At 32.9% G+C, this 22,123-nt stretch overlaps 2 pseudogenes; one reads left to right on the top strand and one right to left on the bottom strand.

The window, feature by feature from the left end:
* The first annotated feature begins 1,672 nt into the window (after positions 1-1,672).
* Positions 1,673-2,268, top strand: LOC107950007 (linamarin synthase 2-like; annotated as a pseudogene).
* A 16,431-nt stretch (positions 2,269-18,699) lies between these two features.
* Positions 18,700-19,595, bottom strand: LOC121215389 (acetyl-coenzyme A carboxylase carboxyl transferase subunit beta, chloroplastic-like; annotated as a pseudogene).
* Between the last annotated feature and the right edge of the window lie 2,528 nt (positions 19,596-22,123).

Here is a 22,123-nt window from a genome sequence, read left to right as displayed (position 1 = left end):
TTAATTTGTCCCAGGCCTGCTTTGGTGTTTCACAGGCCATGATCCTTGTAAAGATCACATCTGAAACCGAGTTCTGGATGCAAGACATTACTTTGCGCCTCTTGGTCCTTTCATCAGCATGCTGCCTGATTTGAGCCATTGTTGGATTGGCTCTAAGTAGCTCTTGTTCAACATCTGAGTTGACCACCTCCTACAGATCAAATTCCTGCAGGTAGGTCTTCATTTTAACCACCCATATGTGATAGCTCTCTTCATTGTAGACTGGTGGTGCAGCTGGTGCGAAGCTTGATGAGGCCATCATTTTGTATAATAGGTCCCTTAAGATTAAAGCTCTAGATATCAATTGTTGGTGTTGAGAACAAAGAAACAAACAAGTTTGCAGAAACTTGAACAGCAAGGCTCGAGGCTTGCCTAAGAAATAATCAAGCTTAAGACAAAATAAAATAAGGAAAAGTAAAGAAAATTTGGAGAGTGTATGGAAGAAAACTTTCTGAATTCATTCAAATTGAATAATGGCACAATGCTAATACATAAACCAAGCATTAAGCTTGTCAAAAAATAGTAAGCAGTCACCTAAACACTACCTACCACCACTAATACATTGAAACTTGAAAAACAAAACTTGTAAGAATGGTTAAAGCTGAGTTTACAGTTCATACACAATCTAATTACATCAATCACAAGCCTAACTTAGTTCAAATTGAACTAAAGTACATTACATTAACTTAAGATTACAAAATGAACAAAAATTGGAACAGTTGAGCTTCTTCCAGCAGCTCCTGTATGGCTAGGTCTTCATGGCCTGCTTGTTGTTTGGTTCATTGTTGCCTACTGACCAACATTCAGCATTAAGGGTCTGCCTGATTTCCAGTTTGCAGCAATACCCGATGGGCTGCCACCTTTCGATTCTAATGCGACTTAGTCTGTTCCGGAAATATTCATTGCCACACGAAATAATTGTTTGGCTCTATTCTTGGAGCTACTATCTAAGCTTAACTCCTCACCCCAACTACAACCTACTACTTGTATAGTTTGTGATGGAATCATGAACTGTGGTACCAAGGCAGCTCAACTCATTGGGGTGCCTAATGTTCAACTCTGGACTTCTTCAACCGTTAGCTTTCTGTGATTTCTGCACTACAAAGAACTAGCTCAAAGAGGCATTGTTCCATTCAAAGGTTACAAAGTTTATGTTTTCTTTGTGCTTTGTAACTTAATTTTGGGATATCTTATATTCATTGATAATAATCTCTTTGAAGTTCTATGCGTTACACGCAACATACTCCATGCTTATTTTTTTGCATATTGAAACAAAAACATGCATTTTGTTTTCGTTGTAGATGAACGCTTTGCTAACGATGGGACACTTGAGATGCGCATTGATTGGATCTCTGGTATGCCTAACATGCGTCTCAAGGACGTACCAAGCTTAATAAGAACCACTGACCCTGATGACTTCATGTTTAATTACATCATGGACGTATCACAAGAATGCTTAAATTCATCTTCAATAATCTTCAACAGTTCGATGACTTGGATAAAGAAGTGCTACAAGTTCTTGCATCCAAGTCCCCTAATATTTATGCAATTGGTCCACTCACCTCCCTAAGTAGGAACCTACTTGAAATCCAACATAACTCACTAAATTCAAGCCTATGAAAGGAGAATACAAGTTGCATCGAATGGCTTAACACAATGAAACCCAAGTCGGTGGTGTATGTGAACTATGGGAGTGTAACAGTGATGTCGAACCATAATTTGAAAGAATTTGCTTGGAGACTTGCAAATAGTAAATACCCATTTTTATGGGTAGTTAGGCCTGACATTGTGATGGGAGAATCGGTTGTTTTTCCGAGAGAATTCATGGAGGCAATAAAAGAAAGGGGCTTTATAACAAGCTGGTGTCTCCAACAACAAGTGTTGTCCCACCTAGCGGTTGGCATTTTCTTAACACACTGCAGATGGAATTCTCTGTTGGAAGTTGTATCCGAAGGTGCGCCTTTAATTTGTTGGCCTTTCTTTGGTGATCAACAAACAAATTGTCGATATTCGTGCACCACATGGGGCAATAGAATGGAAATCAACCCTGATGTAAAGTGTAAGGATGTGGAGGCTCTTGTTAAAGAGATAATAGAAGGAGATAATGGGCAAAGGATAAGGTAAAAGACATTGGAATGGAAGAAAAAAGCTAAATCTGCCATTAGCGTTGGAGGATCTTCTGTTACCAACTTTGATAGAATTATCAATGAGGCCCTATGTCAAGGTTGAACGTTAAAATCAGAAAAATTGTTGTGTTGAATGTTGTGTATGTACTTTTTCCATAATATGATATACATGGATCTATTTTCTTTATTTTTTAAAAATTTTAAAGTTTCACATTTTATTCAATTGAGTCCTAAAATTTGAAAACAATCATATCTTTCACATTTAAGCTCTGTTTTTCACTCCATTTTTAATTTCTTCCTTTTATAACTCAATAAAAGCCAAAAGTATAGAAATTCCATGACAGTTTTGAAATAATTGCATTTTAGTTCCTAGAGTCAAAATTAACCAAGTTTTCTTTACAAACTAGTCCCTATTTCATTTCCAAGCTTAACATTCATCTATTGAACATCAAAAGCTTCAAAGAACAACAATGGTAACTTTTTAAAACTTTAATAGTTTTACGATTTAATACCCGAGTTAGCTAAATCAAAATAAAACGATCTCAAAAACATAAAAATTACAAGAAAAGAATGAAATTTTTGTACCATGCACAAGGCCAAAAGTTCGACGTTAAGAGCCCTAATTCTTTCTTCTTATTTCGTGAAGAAGATGGATGAAAAAAGAAAAAAAATGGAATAGCCCTTCCCTCTTTCCTTCCACTACAATATGTTCTATGATTATCTCATTTCATTTCATTTTATTAATTATAAAATTTGCATGATTTAGTGAACAAAGCTTACCAAACCGTACACTATCTATTAAAAAGAGTAATTTGCCATTTCAACACTTGGCTTAATACTTTTCAAGCCTTTAAACCAATAAAATTAATAACAATTAACTCTTTAAGGTTTTTATGGTTTAGTCCTTATACTTTAATTATTAACCGTTTCATTGAAATTTCAAGACAAAAAATCAATATGACACTAAGATAAACTCGTAAATATTAAAAAATAATATTCACAAACTCAATCATCAAAAAATGAGATTCTGAAACCACCGTTTCCTGTACCACTAAAAATGGATTGTTACATGAGCAATGCAGGTTGTATTTCTACCAAATGAGATGTTCCCCTTTCATGAACCCTTTAGGACCTTTGGCAAATACGAAAGACAAAACCTTACAGGGAACATTACTAACCATTGTTGAGAATTTGACTAGATGCCCAACGAACGACACTTCAAATATTTTTCTCCAAAAGTTAAAAGTTGTTCAACAATATTCAATTTTAAAATACTCTATAATAAGATGAAAAATATTATTTATATTGTTTTTATCCCTCAACAAATTATGTCTATTTCACCACGCTGGGAGGTTTGATAATGGGTAGCTCATGAACTAGCGATATTAATGAATTTATTTCTTTTAATAATAATAAGGGTAATTTACACTAGTAATCACTTAAGTAATAGTAAATTTTTTTTTGGTCATTCAACTATGAAAAGTTACAAAATAATCGCATAAATATTCAATTTTGTCTTTTTGGGCCACTAGTTGGCTAAAGGTGGATACTTTTAAAATTCACATGATAACGACTTTAACCCTCAACATTTATAAATTATATCCATTTAGTTTTTATTCTAAAAAAAATTAACCTAAACAACACTTTGTGTAATTTGGTCTAATTTTTTTATTTTTTATAGTTTCGTGACATTGAGGGTTAATTTGAAAATAATAAGAAAATTGTAACCCAAAATTCACAGACATCAGAAAAGTGTAGTAGCGGACCTTCGTCTTAGAAAATTGAACCAATAGATAATTATTAGGAATATTTATGAGTCTAGCAGTGTGTTTAATTAGATTTTAATTAAGTTAATTTAGTTTAATTAAGAGAAAATAAGAAAAAGGACTAAAGTGAATAAAGGGTAAAAGTCTAATTATAAATCAAAATAAAATAAAGAGGGCTAAATAGGCAATTGTGCCCATTTTAATAGGTGAGGCGGTATATGTATTACTATTATTATTACTATTATTATTAATAAATTAAAATAAAGACAAATGTATGATGATAAAATTGTACATGTGTAATATATGTATTTGTACACTTGTAATATAATTGTATATTTTCTTGAATTGTAAGTAAAAGATATTTTATATATTAAATTATTATATTGGTAACAAAAATTATTATATTGTAAGTAAATCAATTGAACTGTAACAAATGTATGGTAACAAAAATATACATGTGTAAAAAAATCATATTGGTACAATTGTAATTTAAATACATAATTTACTTGTAATTTAAGTATAAAGATATTTTATAATTATTAATTATTAATTAAATCAAATATAATATAAAGTAAATAAGATAAAAGAAAGGAAACAAATAAAGAAAGAAGAAACAGAATAGCGATTTCAAAATAGAGCAGGGAAAGGAGAAAAAGAAAAATAAAAGGAAAAACTAGGGTTTTAAGGTTTGAAGCTTTAACGGGTAAGTCAATTAAGCCATTTTCTTTTAATTTTGATGTTTTAGAAGCTTTAGAATAGAGTTTTGTTGAAATTAAGTTGAGGTTTTAGAAGTTTTTTTTAGGTTTTTGAACATGATATATGTTGAACAAATTGTTGAATTAGAGGTTTAATTGAATGAATTTTTAGTTAGAATTGATTGAAGGATTAAATTGTAAAAGAAGCTATTAGTTCTACATAGTAGAGACTAAATTGCAAGAATTTCAAAATTAGGGTTTTATGATAAAATTTAGATAGTTATGTCTAAGTTTGGTTGAAATTTGAATTGAAATAAAGTATGAATTGAGATAGAAAAAAAAGTGAATTTAGTTAAGACTAAATTCAAATTAAAGTAGAAATTTGAATAGAAATTCAATTAATTAGATATAAATTAATAGTCTATTATTGATTATGAAATTATCTTCATTTTTCGAAGCTAATAAAGAACCCGAGACATCGGCACAGAAAGGAAAAGAGAAGATCATCGAGGAGTAATCGCGGATTTCGGGTTTGTATTACTATAATTCAAATAACTTATTATTAAATGCTATATTTAAATTTATATGTATGGTAAGTGAAATATAAGGTAAGTATTATTATTAAGTTAAAGAAATTCAATCGAATGATGAATATATGTGTGGATTGAGTTGAATATTGATTTGAAAGAAAAAATGGAAAAGTGACTTTTGAATTGAATTGTGATTGAAAGTGAAAAAGTGGATTGAATTGAAATGTGAATTTGGAGAACCTATTAAATAGTGGGCTGAGTCGAATATAGTTGGCATGCCATAGGATTAGAAGAGTTCAGGGATGCTTCGACCTCGAGTCGATGAGACACTGGGTGTCACTATATTTCTTCGGATAGATTCTGTAACACTCTTAACCCGTATACATCGATAAATTAGGGTTACAAATCGTTACAAGATAAAACGCAACTTAACACAGACATTCAGTAGAATTCAAGAATTTTACATTTATGTTAAATTAGTAAAATATGAAGTAAGTATAATTATAAATTTTTACTTTAACCTTTTATAACAAAACATAACATTTCAGTTCAGTTAAACCGTAAGAAAAATAAGCTAGTTTCATATGGCTATTAATTATATATATACAGTACATTAAAGTACGACTCCCAAAATATTTTTTTTAGCCTATACATGCCATAAGTTAAAATTTAAACGTTTTAATACTGAGATAATAGATAGAGTGATGATCTTCGTTAACGATCCCCGAGTTTGCAGCTTGGTTTTTATCTATAAAACAAAAGGACAAAAACAATCAAAGTAAGCCTTTATAGCTTACTAAGTTTATAGCATATTAAAAATACATATAAACGAACATATGTATAAACATTATATGCTTATAATCAAGTTACAAACATAATCATTAATTGCATATACTAATTTCTAACATACTTATCATTTGCATTTCGTCGAATGCATATCTATGATCTTACAAATACATATGTCAAAAGCTTATATTTTTATTTATCAACTACATGAACCAAATGCACATTTATACTTCTAACCCACATGTGCCGAATGCATACATGTATATTCAACAATTTTCATAACAACCAGTATATGTGTCTATTCACTAAACACATAGATCAAAACATTTATATGCTCATCAAATACATATAAATAAATGTTCATGTACTTATCCATTATATATAACCCAAAATCATTTATATATTTATATATATCAAATGCATATAATCACTTAATTTAACATATTCACCAGCACTTAGCCTGCTAGGCTTATAGCCTGATTCAGATCACCGGCACTTAGCCTGCTAGGTTTATAACCTGATTCAGATCACCGGCACTTAGCCTGCTAGACTTAAAGACCGAATCATTTCACCGGCCTTAAGCCTGCTAGACATAAAGTCTGAAATAATTCACCGGCATTAAGCCTGCTAGGCATCGAGCCTGAATACCACGGATATGAAATTGGTCTTTCACAAAATTCTTTATAAGAAAATCTAGATATTCTTTATATCTCATATAAATCTTTTCAATAATCGTATCTCAGCAAAAATCGAATTATATTCCAATCTTCGTAGCAAACATACATTCGAATAACATATCTATAGTTCATATCATTAAATTCAGCTCATAGAACTCAATACATGCATTCGGTTATTATATATATATATTTTTATACTATAAGCTTCAAATTATCGAACTCAAATCATACATTGGCTAACATACATATAATTCATATGATTAATTTCAACCAATCGAATTCAATACATACATTCGGCTAACATATATCCAATTCATTAAATTTCATTCAACTTACAAAACTCAGCATATATATATTCGGCTAAATATATATAGAATTTATGCAATTTATTTTATCTTATAAACTCAAATATACATTGACTAACACATATATATACAATTCATACATTTTAATAAAATTCAAAACATATATATACATTCGGCTAACATATATGTAATTTATTAAATTTCATTCAACTTACAAAACCCAGCATATATATATTCGGCTAGATATATATAGAATTTCTGTAATTTATTTTAACTTATAAAACTCAAATATACATTGACTAACACACATATATATACAATTCATACATTTTATTTTTAACTTATAAAATTCAAAACATATATATACATTCAGCTAACACTTTTATACAATTCATACCATTATATTTTTGCTAATAGAACATATATATACTAATGTAATGATGTTTATTTGCTATTAGACTTACCTCGGATATCAGCGGACAAGATCGACTATTCAATTACTTTCGTTTTCCCCCGATCCAAATTCGTTTTCTTCGTTTCTTGATCTAAACATAATCAAATTTAACCTTTTTATTCATCAAAAAATTCAATTTAGTCCAAAAATATATGAATGGGCAAATTACGATTTTACCCCTAACATTTTACACTTTTTGCAATTTAATCCTTTTTGCACAAAACACAAAATACACAAAATTTGCCCACACTAAGCTAGGGCCAACTATTCCTTTTCTTCATACAAGTCCACACATTTCATTTATTTCACATTTTAATCCCTCAAGAATTCATTTTCACAATTTAGCTCTAATTTCTCAAATTCACTAAAAATTCAAAGACAAAATATGTTAATCTATCACATTTCTTTCATTTTTCATCATCAACTATCACAATGTTCAAGCATTCATCAATAGCACATTTCAAAATCATCAACAATTCACAAAATTAAGACATGGGTTGTGAAGTATTCAAAGCAACGATCTCAAAAACATAAAAATTATCAAAAACTGAACTAAATCCATACCTTAATCCAAACTTGAAAGTGCCGAACCCTTAACAAGGTAAATGACTTTCTTTTCTTCTCACATTCGGCCAAAAAGATGAATAACATGCATGGCTTTTATTTTATGAATATTAACATATTTAACTAATTTACAAAACTAACCTTAATGATTTTACTTTAATAATTAACTAACCATGTCCATAAAAATCCACTCAAAATTTCAATGGTATAATATCAACATAAGGACCCCACATTATAAAAGTCATGGCAATATAGTACTTTAACAAATTGCTAGCCACTTTTGCATTTTACGCGATTAAGTCCTTTTATAAAATCGAGCACACAAACGATAAAATTTTCACACGAAATTTTCACACAAATAAATTCACACATAATAAACACATAAAATAATATTAAAATATTTTTTAGACTCGAATTTGTGGTCCCGAAACCACTGTTCTGATTAGGGTCAAAATCGGGTTGTTACAACTCTCCCCCCTTAAGGATTTTCATCCCTGAAAATCTTACCGGTGAATAGGTTTGGATAACGCTCTTTCATTGTATCTTCTGACTCCAAAGTTGCTTCTTCAACTCCGTGTTTATACCACAATACTTTGACTAACAGAATTTTCTTATTTCGTAACTCTTTAACTTCACGAGCCAAAATGTAAATCGGTTCTTCTTCATATGACAAATCAGATCTAATCTCAATCTCTGACGGACTAATCACATGCGTAGGATCGGATCGGTATCTACGAAGCATCGAAACGTGAAATACATTGTGAATCTTTTCTAGCTCAGGTGGTAACATCAATCTATAAGCAATCGGTTCAACATGCTCTTTAATCTCATACGGTCCAATGAATCTCGGACTCAATTTGCCTTTACGACCGAAACTGAGTATTTTCTTCCACGGTGAGACTTTTAAAACACTTTGTCCCCGATCTGAAATTCTATATCCTTTCTTTCCAAATCCGCATAAGATTTCTGACGATCCGATGCTGATTTCAGACTATCCCGAATCACTTTCACTTTCTGTCCAGTCTCTTTAATCAAATCCACCCCGTGTATCTTATTTTTACTGAGCTCGGTCCAATACAATGGTGTATGACATTTACGACCGTACAAAGCCTCGTAAGCTGCCATTTTGATACTAGATTGAAAGCTATTGTTATAAGCAAATTCAATCAAAGGTAAGTATCGTTCCCATGTACTTTCAAACTCGAGAATGCAACATCTCAACATATCCTCAAGTATCTGAATGATTCGTTCGGATTGACCATCGATTTGCGGATGAAAAGTTGTGCTGAAATGTAGTTTCGTACCTAAAGCATCTTGTAGTTTCTTCCAAAATCGTGATGTGAATCTCGGGTCTCTGTCCGAAGCAATAGAAATAGGTACTCCGTGCAATCTCACAATCTGAGAGATATATAGTTCAGCAAGTTTATCAAGTGAATAATCAATACGAACCGGAACAAAGTGAGTCGATTTTGTCAATCTATCAACAACAACCCAAATTGCATCTTTCTTGCTCGGTGTCAACGGTAAACCGGATACAAAATCTATCGTAACTCTGTCCCATTTCCATTCAGGTATCATGATCGGCTGAAGCAACCCAGAAGGTACCTGATGCTCAGCTTTTACTTGCTGACATATTAAACATTTTGAAACAAAGTCAGAAATGTCTCATTTCATACCATGCCACCAATGTGCTGTTTCAGATCGTTATACATTTTCGTGCTACCCGGATGAACAGAAAATCGACTATTATGAGCTTCATTCAAAATCATTTGAATTAACTCTAAATTTTTTGGAACACATAATCGATTTCTGAATCTCAAACAATCCTCAACATCAACTAAAAACTCTGAATCAACATTTAAGTCACACTGAGCTCGTTTTGCAATTAAATCATTATTGACTTTTTAAGCTTCACAAATCTGTTGAATAAATAATGGTTTTGCTTTCAACTCGGCTACTATCGCACCATCATTAGACATAGCCATATGCGTGTTCATTGCACGCAAAGCAAATAGTGATTTTCGACTTAGGGCATCAGCAACAACATTAGCCTTTCCCGGGTGATAGTCAATCACAAGCTCATAATCTTTCAGCAATTCTAACCATCGGCGCTGTCTCAAATTCAGATCTTTCTGAGTCATCAAATATTTCAGGCTTTTGTGATCGGAATAAACATGACATTTTTCGCCAAACAGATAGTGACGCCATATTTTTAACGCAAACACAATAGCGACCAATTCCAGATCATGCGTCGGATAGTTCTTTTCATACGGCTTTAAATGTCTCGAGGCATAGGCTACAACTTTGCCTTCCTGCATTAAAACACAGCCCAAACCATTTAAAGATGCATCACTATAAATAACAAACTCTTTACTCGATTCGGGCTGAACTTAGACTGGAGCTTCGGTCAAAAGAGCTTTCAACTGATCGAAAATTTTCTGGTACTTTTCTGACCACTCAAACTTAACATCTTTCTGTAATAACTTTGTAATCGGGGTTGCAATCATATAGAATCCTTTTACGAACCGTCTATAATAACCAGCAAGTCCCAAAAAACTTCGAACTTCCGAAACATTTCTCGGAGGTTTCTAATCAAGTATAGCCGAAATCTTGCTTGAATCAACCCGAATACCTGATGCCGATATAACATGGCCCAAGAAACTGACTTCACGCAACCAAAACTCACATTTACTGAATTTTGCATACAACTATTTATCTCGTAAAGCCTGTAACACAAGTCTCAAATGTTCAACATGCTCTGCCTCATCACGGGAGTAGATCAGAATATCATCTATGAATACTACTACAAACTGATCTAGATATTGTCTAAAGATCCGATTCATCAAATCCATGAAAACAGCAGGTGTATTAGTAAGTCCAAAAGGCATAACAAGAAACTCATAATGTTCGTACCTCATTCGAAAGGCAGTCTTTGGCACATCAGAGTCTTTAACTCGTAACTGATAGTAGCCTGATCTCAAATCTATCTTCGAGAAGACAGTAGCCCCTTTCAACTAATCGAACAAATCATCAATCCGTGGTAACGGATATTTATTCTTTATAGTCACCTTATAATCAATGCACATTCTCATCGTTCCATCTTTCTTTCTCACAAATAGAACTGGTGCCCCCCAAGGAGAGAAACTCGGTCGTGCAAAACCTTTATCAGTCAACTCTTGCAACTGTGCTTTCAATTCTTTTAATTCAGTCGGTGTCATACGGTACGGAGCTATCGAAATTGGAGTCGTCCCTGGTACTAACTCAATACCAAACTCTACTTCTCGAATAGGTGGTAGACCCGGTAATTCTTCAGGGAACACATCTGGATACTCACATACAACAGGTACTGATTCAATCTTCTTTTCTATCACTTTACTATCAAGAACATATGCAAGATAAGTTTTAGAACCTTTTCTCACATACTTCTGAGCCAACATAGAGGATATCACTGCCGATAAACCATTTAGATCATTAGATTCAATCTGAATAATCTCGTCATTCAGGCACCTTAAATCAATAGTCTTCCTTTTGTAGTTAACCACGGCATCGTGTAAAGTCAACCAGTCTATACCTAAAATTATATCGAACTCGTCAAATGGCAACAACATTAAATCAACCATAAAACACAAATCTCGAATCATCAACGGACAATTCTTACACACTTTGTCAACCAACACACGCCGGCCCAGGGGGTTTGATACTCTAATCACAAATTCAGTAGACTCAACAGGCAAAGTCTTACTGAATACTAAAGTTTCACACACATATGAATGAGTCAAACCAGGATCAATCAGTGCAATAACATTAGTATCATAGAGAGTGAAAGTACTAGTAATGACGTCTGGGGATGAAGCCGCCTTACGTGCGTGAATGGCATATGCTCTGGCAGGTGCACGAGCCTCAGATCGAACTGTCGTGTCCTTTGTCCCTCTCTGACTACCACTAACATTACCCGTATGCCTGAGTGGTCTACCTCGTACTAACACATTATTTGGTCTGGTACTCTGTACAATATTTTGCTCGACCACCATCGGACAATCTCGAATAAAATGATCCTTTGATCCACACTTAAAGTAAGACCGATCATGAAATCTGCAATCTCCTGGATGCCATTTACCACAATGCTTGCACTCTGATCTATTTTGTCAAACATTACCCACACTAGCAACTGAAGTAGCTCGTGAACTCATATAGGGTCGATCTCGATCATGTTTAGGAAACCCTACAGTAGCTTTAGATTGGCTATGATCCTCTCTGGATTTCCTTGAGGTCGACTGGAACGATTTACTAAATGATCTTTTACGAGAATCTCGAGCTTCATAGTAAGCTTTTCTCTTCTCTTTCCCGAGCTCCTCGGCTTTACAAACTCGTTCAACAAGTACTACGAACTCTTTTATCTCAAGTATGCCAACTAATAGTTTAATATCTTCATTCAGCCCATCTTCAAATCTTTTACACATAATAGCTTCAGTCAAAACACACTCTCGAGCATATCTACTGAGTCTCACAAATTTCTGCTCATATTCTGTCACTGTCATCTGACCCTGTTTCAATTCAAGAAATTCCTTGCGTTTTTGATCAATGAATCTCTGACTGATGTATTTCTTACGGAACTCAGTCTGAAAGAATTCCCAGGTCACTCGCTCTTTCGGAACCACCGATACTAGTGTATTCCACCAGTGATGTGCAGTGTCCCGTAGCAAAGATATGGCACAGTTCAAGCACTCATCAGGGGTACAAGATAACTCATCAAATACTCGAATAGTATTATCAAGCCAGAATTTAGCTCGCTCAGCATCATCATCATTAGTAGCTCTGAACTCTTCGGCCCCGTGTTTTCAAATTTTATCAACAGGAGGCTTAAGTAATCTCATCAGATCACTCACTTGAGCTATAACAGGAACTGAAGATGGATTAATCGGGGGTGGAGGTTGTTGTGCAATCGGATTAGTCCGAATATATTGAGTAAACCAGTCGTTCATCATTTGGTAGAAGGCTTGTTTAGCCTCTCCCTCCTGGTTACTCGAAGTTGGTCTAGAATCTACCAGCTCTGTCCCTTGTACGGGAGCAGGCGTTATACTCTCAACATCATCAGCTACAGTCGATCGGGATCCATTACTATACGAAAACACATTTTTAGATGTCAGAAGTCATCGCACTATCTCAGTATAAATTATGGCATGTATAGCTAGACTCATACACGCTACGTTAGTCCTAGAATCGACTAAGTCGTAGCTCTGATACCAATAAAATGTAACACTCCTAACCCGTATACGCCGATAAATTAGGATTACAAATCGTTACAAGATAAAATGCAACTTAACACAGACATTCAGTAGAATTGAATTCAAGAATTTTACATTTATGTTAAATTAGTAAAATATGAAGTAAGTATAATTATAAATTTTTACTTTAACCTTTTATAACAAAACATAACATTTCAGTTCAGTTAAACCGTAAGAAAAATAAGCTAGTTTCATATGGCTATTAATTATATATATACAGTACATTAAAGTACGACTCCCAAAATATTTTTTTTAGCCTATACATGCCATAAGTTCAAATTTAAACGTTTTAATACTGAGATAGTAGATAGAGTGATGATCTTCGCTAACGATCCCCGAGTCTACAACTTGGTTTTTATCTATAAAACAAATGGACAAAAACAATCAAAGTAAGCTTTTATAGCTTAGTAAGTTTATAGCATATTAAAAATACATATAAACGAACATATGTATAAACATTATATGCTTATAATCAAGTTACAAACATAATCATTAATTGCATATACTAATTTCTAATATACTTATCATTTGCATTTCGTCGAATGCATACCTATGATCTTACAAATACATATGTCAAAAGCTTATATTTTTATTTATCAACTACATGAACCAAATGCACATTTATACTTCTAACCCACATGTGCCGAATGCATACATGTATATTCAACAATTTTCATAACAACCAATATATGTGCCTATTCACTAAACACATAGATCCAAACATTTATATGCTCATCAAATACATATAAATAAATGTTCATTTACTTATCCATTATATATAACCCAAAATCATTTATATATTTATATATATCAAATGCATATAATCACTTAATTTAACATATTCACCGGCACTTAGCCTGCTAGGCTTATAGCCTGATTCAGATCACTGGCACTTAGCCTGCTAGGTTTATAACCTGATTCAGATCACCGACACTTAGCCTGCTAGACTTAAAGTCCGAATCATTTCACCGGCCTTAAGCCTGCTAGACATAAAATCTGAAATAATTCACCGGCATTAAGCCTGCTAGACATAAAGTCTGAAATAATTCACCGGCATTAAGCCTGCTAAGCATCGAGCCTGAATACCACGGATATGAAATTGGTCTTTCACAAAACTCTTTATAAGAAAATCTAGATATTCTTTATATCTCATATAAATCTTTTCAATAATCGTATCTCAGCAAAAATCGAATTATATTCCAATCTTCGTAGCAAACATACATTCGAATAACATATCTATAGTTCATATCATTAAATTCAGCTCATAGAACTCAATACATGCATTCGGTTATTATATATATTTTTATACTATAAGCTTCAAATTATCGAACTCAAATCATACATTGGCTAACATACATATAATTCATATGATTAATTTCAACCAATCGAATTCAATACATACATTCGGCTAACATATATCCAATTCATTAAATTTCATTCAACTTACAAAACTCAGCATATATATATTCGGCTAAATATATATAGAATTTATGCAATTTATTTTATCTTATAAAACTCAAATATACATTGACTAACACATATATATATACAATTCATACATTTTAATAAAATTCAAAACATATATATACATTCGGCTAACATATATGTAATTTATTAAATTTCATTCAACTTACAAAACCCAGCATATATATATTCGGCTAAATATATATAGAATTTCTGTAATTTATTTTAACTTATAAAACTCAAATATACATTAACTAACACACATATATATATACAATTCATACATTTTATTTTTAACTTATAAAATTCAAAACATATATATACATTCAGCTAACACTTTTATACAATTCATACCATTATATTTTTGCTTATAGAACATATATATACTAATGTAATGATGTTTATTTGCTATTAGACTTACCTCGGATATCAGCGGACAAGATCGACTATTCAATTACTTTCGTTTTCCCCCGATCCAAATTCGTTTTCTTCGTTTCTTGATCTAAACATAATCAAATTTAACCTTTTTATTCATCAAAAAATTCAATTTAGTCCAAAAATACATGAATGGGCAAATTACTATTTTACCCCTAACATTTTACACTTTTTGCAATTTAATCCTTTTTGCACAAAACACAAAATACACAAAATTTGCCCACACTAAGCTAGGGCCAACTATTCCTTGTCTTCATACAAGTCCACACATTTCATTTATTTCACATTTTAATCCCTCAAGAATTCATTTTCACAATTTAGCTCTAATTTCTCAAATTCACTAAAAATTCAAAGACAAAATATGTTAATCTATCACATTTCTTTCATTTTTCATCATCAACTATCACAATGTTCAAGCATTCATCAATAGCACATTTCAAAATCATCAACAATTCACAAAATTAAGACATGGGTTGTGAAGTATTCAAAGCAACGATCTCAAAAACATAAAAATTATCAAAAACCGAACTAAATCCATACCTTAATCCAAACTTGAAAGTGCCGAACCCTTAACAAGGTAAATGACTTTCTTTTCTTCTCACATTCGGCCAAAAAGATGAATAACATGCATGGCTTTTATTTTATGTTTTATTATATTAACATATTTAACTAATTTACAAAACTAACCTTAATGATTTTACTTTAATAATTAACTAACCATGTCCATAAAAATCCACTCAAAATTTCAATGGTATAATATCAACATAAGGACCCCACATTATAAAAGCCATGGCAATATAGTACTTTAACAAATTGCTAGCCACTTTTGCATTTTACGCGATTAAGTCCTTTTATAAAATCGAGCACACAAACGATAAAATTTTCACACGAAATTTTCACACAAATAAATTCACACATAATAAACACATAAAATATTATTAAAATATTTTTTAGACTCAGATTTGTGGTCCCGAAACTACTATTCTGATTAGGGTCAAAATCGGGTTGTTACAGATTCGACGAGGTACTGGGTACCAACTTTCTTCAGCTTTGCCGATGAGACACTAGGTGTCAACTATTGCTTCGAACTATCCGATGAGGCACTGGGTGCCATACTGGAGTGTTTGGTTGGATCCGTGTATCTGCCAAAGTCTGAATTTTGTTAATAGGGTAACTAATGAAATGATAAACCGAATGAATTGATCAATCGAGTTACTGAAATGAGATGAAAAAGTTAAATTGCGAATTGAAATGTGATATGGAATTGAGGAATGAACCTAAGGTTCATGATGTGTCCAAGTTTAAAATTATGGACATATGATATTATTTGATGAATTGTTATTGTTGAAATATTAAATTTGAATTTAAATTTAAATTTGTATGTATAATTTATGCATTACATGTTTATTACTGTTATAATTTGAATTATGGTAATACCACTGAGTATGAAATATTCAGCGTATAGTTGTTTCCGTGCGCAGGTCGATAGAAGTCAAAGGTCCCGGTTCAGCATCCAAATCAATCCCGACTTCAGCGTAACTTTGGTGATGTATTTTTCCTTTGGTAAATGTGGCATGTACTTTGGTCTTATTAAAGAGTCTTGTAAGTTTTGGTTGTAAAGAATTGGTCTCTAATGTTCTAATGATAAATGAAACGTTAAGTTATAAAATGGTATGTTTGGTGCTAAAACTGAAATTGAATGAATGAAGTTTATTTATTTAAACAATATATGCGAATATTTATTTAGTAAATTACTAAGTTAATTTTTAAGATATGTTTACGTTATTTGAACATGAATTTGTACGAATTGTGAATTGGTTGCGGTTTGAAATTACAGGGAAGGTTAAATATTTATAAAGGGGTTATATTGAGTTTTTTTAATCACATAAAATAAAATAATAATAATGAAGTCAATTAGTAAAATAAATATTTATATGAATTTACGATTATATTATAATATGTTTGTTATTTATTTAACAAATTATTTATAGATTTTCTGATATGTCCGGTAATGCCTCGTAACCCTATTTCGACGATAGATTAGGGTTAGGAGGTGTTACATTTTATTAGTATCAGAGCTATCAGGTTTAGTCAATTCTCAGTCTAAATCAGGCTCGGAATTGAGTCTAGAGGTACATGCCACTAATGAATCAAAACTGAGTCAGGATTCTTGGATGCTAACCTAATTGTTTGTTTCTGTTTTATAGATTAAAGATGTCTGATGAAAGAATAAATGATATCGATGAAGAAATGTATACCAGAGACGAGTAGTCGTATAGATTAGATGAAACGGAGTCAGTTACACCTAGCATAAATCCAGTAAGAAATCCACCTAGAAGAAATGATAGATATGATTCTGATATATTATGAGTAATTACCGATGCACTATAAAGAGTAGCAAGAACTACTCCTGCTACAACTTCAGCACCTACTCAAATACGGGCCCCGATAAAAGAACTGAGGAAAATTTCAAAAGAAATATGTCGAAGAGATGTATATCGAGGACAAGAAACAAGAGTTTTTAATGTTACAACAGGGTGATATGTCGGTAATAAATTATGAGAGAGAATTCTCAAGACTCAGTAGATATGCCTCCGAGTTTATTCCAACAGAAGCTGATAGTTGCAAAAGATTTTTACGGGGTTTGCGAGACGAGATCAAGGTACAGTTAGTATCTCACCGGATTATTGAGCTTGTAGATTTGATTGAGCGTGCCAAAATGGTAGAGCAAGTGTTAGGCCTCGATAAAAAGATTGAAAGTGTCAGATTAAACAGGAAACGTACAGGAACTACAAGTTCAAATCCACAGCCAAAAAGATCAAAGGAATCCTAAGGTGGTTGGAGATCCAGTTTTAGATCAGATAGAGGTGGTAGAAGTAGAGGGAAACAGACAACAGTATCTACTGGTAGTGTGAGTGGTCCACCTCGGAGTGTAGAAATTCCAGACTGTCAGCACCGTAGAAAGAAACACAGAGGGGAGTGCTGGAAATTAACTAGAGGTTGTTTTCAATGTGGTTCTACAGACCATTTGATCAGAGATTGTCCGAAAACTGATAGTGTTGCACCCGTGACATCACAGAGATTAGTATCTACTGCTAGAGGCAGAGGGTCAGGTAGAGGTAGTTCGGTTTCTAGAGAAGGAGGTGTTAGGAAGAGCAGTGATATTGTTACCCAACAATCTGAAGCTAAAGTACCCGCTAGAGCTTACGTGGTTAGAACTCGGGAAGAAGGCGATACCCACGATGTAGTAACATGTATATTTTTACTGTATTCTGAGCTTATTTATGCTTTTATTGATCTCGGATCTTCGCACTCTTATATAAATTCAAAATTAGTTGAACTGGGAAAATTTAAATCTGAGATGTCTAGAGTGTCTGTAGAAGTGTCGAGTCCATTGGGGCAAACAGTAGTAGTGAATCAGGTTTGTCTGAGATACCCGTTAATTATACAGAATAAAACTTTTCCTGTTGACCTGTTGATTATGCCATTTGGGGATTTTAATATAATACTAAGAATGGATTGGTTATCTGAACATGGAGTGATTTTGGATTGCTGTAAAAAGAGATTTAGCATTCAAACAGAAGCCGCCTGTGAACCTTCCGGTATTGTTTTATTCAATGTTTGCTCAATTACTCTTTTACCCGCAAATGCAATATAGGCATTGGGTTCAGCAATAATGATATCCCCCAACATACCAAAACTCGCGGTCACTCCACCAGTAGTAGGAGATGTAAGAATTGATACATAAAATAACTTTTTATTTGATTGATAATCATATAAAGCAGAATATATTTTAGCCATTTGCATCAAGCTCAAACATCCTTCTTGCATGCGTGCTCCTTCGGAAGCACACACTAGAATAAGAGGTAAAAAATTATTGGTAGCATATTCGATCAAACGGGTGATTTTCTCGCCTACTACGGATCCCATACTCCCCCCATAAACTGAAAATCCATAACCCCGATTGCTATAGGAATACCGTTTAGTTGACCCGTGCCTATTTGAATAGCCTCAGTTAATCCTGTCTTTCTTTGATAAAAGTCAATACGATCTTTATAAAACTCTTCTTCAGACTGAAATTTAATGGGATCCAAAGAGATCATGTCTTCATCCATAGGACCCCAAGTGCCTGGATCAATCGAAAGTTCGATTCTATCTGAACTCCTCATTTTCAAATGATATCCACATTGTTCACAAATATTCATTTTTGAATTAAGCGATTTCTTATAATTTACTCCATAACAATTTTCGCATTCGCATTGAACCCACAAATCCTTGTATAGATTGAGATCATTAGAACTTTCTTTTAGAGTGAAATCATTACCATTTTCACGAGTTATTATATCGAAATTCTTGCCTTCACTACTATTTCCACCTTCGCCGCAAATGTAATTATAAATATAATTATCATTAGAATTGTCACTACCACTTAAAATGGAACTATCAATACAGATTTGAGAACGAAGATAAGAAAGTATTAATGTTGTTATTTTCCAGCAATTATATATTTATTTCATAAATTTATTTGATGATGACCCAAGCATGAAATGGTAGAGAATAAAAATTAAAAAGTCCCGTTGATACATAAGAATAGTATTGGATACAAATGTCATGACATTTGGGTAAAGAGATCTCATGTAAGACCATGTTTGGGACATGGCATTGGCATCCTTGAGATCATGAGAGGTCCCATGTAAGACCATGTCTGGGACATGGCGTTGGCACCGAGATGAGAGGTCCCATGTAAGACCATGTCTGGGACATGGCGTTGGCACCGAGATGAGAGGTCCCATATAAGACCATGTTTGAGACATGACATTGGCACCGAGATGAGAGGTCCCCTATAAGACCATGTCTGGGACATGGCATGGGTACCGAGATGAGAACATCCCATGTAAGACCATGTCTGGGACATGGCTTTGGCATGTTATTATCAGAAGAGACCCGAGTATCCTTATTGTTCCAATGTAGCTTAACGGGCTAATAAGCGAATCATATTCATGAAAGTTTAGTTTAAAGCATAAATGGCAAGCTCAGGTAAGTTATAAGAGTTAAGAACTTATTATACTATCAATTGATGTTCAATGATGCAGCAAGAGATGAGTAAGTTATGCACACAAGTATTCTAAGTAAATAAGCAAGAGAACTAGAATGAGATTAACTAAAGAGTAAACTAGAGATATAGTCATTTGAGTTTAATTATTTGTGTTTAATGTTATTTATTTGCTAGTAAACTTACTAAGCTTTATGCTTACTTCTTTTATTTCTCTTCCTCGTATAGTATTGCAAGCTACTTCAAGAATCCTAAAGAAGTCGGAGATCGTCCACACTATCAACCACAACTGCTCGGTATTTTATGATGAAATACGTTGAAGTTATGCCATGTATAGGGATTCAGTTATTTTGCATGTTTGTGATTTATGTAAGCAATAAGATTTTTTTAATTACTTTTGTCCCTTGTAATATATATATTTAGGGTGTAGGTATATGGTTTGGGGTTTAAGGTTTAGGATTTAGTGTTAAGAGTTTAATGGTTACGATTTTGGGTGTATGTTTATGGTTTATGGTTTATGTTTATGGTTTAGGGTTTTATGTTTAAGGTTTAGGTGTTAGGGGTTTAAGGGTTAGAGTTTAGGATTTAGAGTTTATGGTTTAGTTTTAAGGTTTAGGATTTAGGGGGTTGGGGTTTAAGGTTTAGGGTTTAGTGTTAAGAGTTTAATGGTTATAATTTAGGGTGTAAGTTTAGGGTTTAATGTTTAGTGTTTATGGTTTATGGTTGTGTTTAAGGGTTAGGGGTTAGGGTTTTAGGGGTTAGGGGACTAAAGTTTATAGTTAAGGTTTAGGGTTTAGACAGTTAATATAATTTATCAAAATCATCAAATTGGATAAATTCTATCAGCTGCACAAAAAATTAAACTCGTGGATACAAACTCTTCGTAAGGAAGTTTGGTTTCAGTTTTTAAAATTAATTTCTTACACAATTACAAAATTTACAAATTAAATATATTGTTTGAGACAAAATAAACTTAATTTAAAGGAATTTAAGAAATAATTAAACCTTTCAAATATATAAACAAGAAGAAAATTGGATTGAATCTTAACTTTAAATATTTATTAGTATCAAAGGCATTAGCGGCGTTTATGAGAAAAACGCCGCAAAAGGTAAGCAAATAGCGGCATTTTTATCAAATAGTGGCATTTTATCATTTTATTTTAAACAAAACGTCACCGTTTTGCTCCTTGAATTCTATCTGTTCTCCTTCCCCTAAACCATAACCCCAAAATCCCTTACTTTATATCCCTAAAGCCCGAATCCCTTAATTTTTCCCTTAAAAATTTGGCATTTCCAAATCCCTTAATTTTTCCCGCAAATCGAAATCCTGAAATTTCAAAATCCCTTTGATTTTCGCCGACCGTCTACTGCATTGCTATCCACTGTCTCCTCTGCCGCATCACCGTCACACTCCTCTGCCCTAAAATTACCGCTTCTATTTCTAGAGACAGTCACGAACACCAAAAGGACTAGGTTTTCTATTTTAAATCTTCTAATGTTTTATTATAATCTTAATTAATTTAATATTTGTTGATTTAGGGTTTTATTTGCGACAAATAAGCTCCTTTTTAGTTCATTTTGTTTTCTAATTGCTCGAAAAAACATCGGATGTGGATAAATTAGGTTTTTTTTTCTTAAAATTAAAATAAAATTACTTATTCTAGTGAATCAGGGCTTTGCGAAGTGTAATGCGCAGCTAAAAAGTTCTTTTCTTTACAAATTTGTTTTTGTATATGCAAAAGCTTAATTTCCAGTTCAAATTGGAGTTCTGAGTATTGGGAAATCAGTTAACGACACTCATCAAGCATCGATTGCTTCTTGAGTCAAGAGCTTGAACTGAATTTTGAGTATTTAACTTTGAATCGGAGTTCAAGCTTTCGTGCTATTTATATTTAAAATTCAATTGTTGTCCTAATCTAATGTAGCGTTGGGTTCTTAAAACAG

The sequence above is a fragment of the Gossypium hirsutum genome, chromosome D03, assembly GCF_007990345.1.
Source record: "Gossypium hirsutum isolate 1008001.06 chromosome D03, Gossypium_hirsutum_v2.1, whole genome shotgun sequence".
Classification (NCBI taxonomy): Eukaryota; Viridiplantae; Streptophyta; class Magnoliopsida; order Malvales; family Malvaceae; genus Gossypium; species Gossypium hirsutum.
The sequence above is the reverse complement of the archived record's forward strand: the minus strand, read 5'-3'. Positions and strand labels throughout refer to the sequence as shown.